The sequence below is a fragment of the Pteropus vampyrus genome, unplaced genomic scaffold (genome assembly GCF_000151845.1).
Source record: "Pteropus vampyrus isolate Shadow unplaced genomic scaffold, Pvam_2.0 Scaffold40, whole genome shotgun sequence".
In the NCBI taxonomy this organism is placed as follows: domain Eukaryota; kingdom Metazoa; phylum Chordata; class Mammalia; order Chiroptera; family Pteropodidae; genus Pteropus; species Pteropus vampyrus.
In genome coordinates this window covers 2,884,326-2,885,822 of record NW_011888821.1, presented here as the reverse complement: position 1 = coordinate 2,885,822, position 1,497 = coordinate 2,884,326, and the positions used below count along the sequence as shown (strand labels likewise).

Here is a 1,497-nt window from a genome sequence, read left to right as displayed (position 1 = left end):
GACTTTCTTTTTTTTTTTTCCCCAGGCAAGGCAACCCTTGGTTGACCTCACAGATTGCAAGGACCTTGTCAGCTTACAATCCCTTATTTTTTATTTGTTTTTTTACTGCCTACGGCACCTGGTCTTCCTGGGTGGTCTCCCATCCAAGTACTAACCAGGCCCAACCCTGCTTAGCTTCCGAGATCAGACGGGATCGGGCTTGTTCGGGGTGGCATGGCCGCAGACCTGACTTTCTTGCTCTGATTTCCTGGAGAATCTCTTACCTTTTGGCCCACCTTTCTACGCTCGTCTCCCTAACTTGAGAAAGCATGAAATGAATGTTTAAGCAGGAAGAGAACATTCTTTCAGTCCATCACACCTCACTGTTGGGTGATGCCAAGCCACAGGGGCCATTGTCATTCTACTAAACCAAGAAGGGGCAGCAAGTTTACACTTGCTGTGGCAGGGCTGGCGTGGAGTGCCTTCCGACAGTGGATAGGCTGCCCTGTGTATACCAAAGGGTATCGCAGACGTGACAAGTGTGACTTCCAGTGTTAGGGCATAAAAGGCCTTGCAGCCTCACCCTGGCTCGCTCTTGGATCGCTCGCTCTGGGGGAAGTCAGGCATCGCGTCATGAGGACACGCCCTGATGGGGAAGGTCCATGTGATGAGGAGCTGTGTCCTCTAGCCAGCAGCCAGCACCAACCTGCCAGCCACATGAGTACACCATCTTGGAAGTGAATCCTCCAGCCCAGCTCAGCCTCCAGATGACTCAGATAATATCCTGACAACCTCATGACAAACCCTGCAGCTCAGATAATATCCTGACAACCTCATGACAAACCCTGAGCTGGAACCACCCAGCCAAGTCATTCCCAGATTCCTGACCCTCAGACTGTGAGATCATAAAGGTTTATTGATATTTTAAGCTGTTAAATTTGGGGGTAATTTTTGATGCATTGATGGAATTAATATAGTCCTCCACCAATAAGTGATGAAGACACACTGCTTAGCCTGACACAGAAGCCTTACCCTGACTCACAGCCCCTGCCCTCTTCCCCGGCCTCATGTCCCATCCCTCCTGAATGTATTTCCTGTTCCTGAGCCACCAGACCTCCCGAAATCTGAATGCAGAGAGCATGCGCTTTGCCACCTCTGTATTCTCTGCAAGGCCCTCCCAAGCCTTCCCAGAGAGCACCGACTCTTCCTTCACAATCCAGCTCAAATGACACCTCCCCCTAAAGCCTTCTCCAGAAGAAATGCGCATTTCTGCGGTCCCATAGCGCTCTGCAGACACCTCTGTCATGCCCTGATCACTGAATACTGTGACTAATTCTGCATGTCTGCTTTTTGCACATGACAAGAACCCTGTCTCGCCCATCTTGGTGTTACTCCCCATGTCTGGTGCATAGTGGATTCTCAGAAAACTTAAGGAGGCTCAAAATATTCAGTCAGCACTCGCCAAACACCTCTTCTGTGCCAGCATGTGGCATCTCCATCCTACCAACCCTTTGAGAT

The 1,497-nt window shown here is 50.3% G+C and overlaps 1 non-coding gene across 1 annotated transcript; it reads right to left on the bottom strand.

The window, feature by feature from the left end:
* Positions 1–106: 106 nt before the first annotated feature.
* LOC111738610 lies at positions 107–225 on the bottom strand. Its single transcript, XR_002779895.1, has one exon. It is a non-coding gene; the product is annotated as a 5S ribosomal RNA (ribosomal RNA).
* Positions 226–1,497: the final 1,272 nt, after the last annotated feature.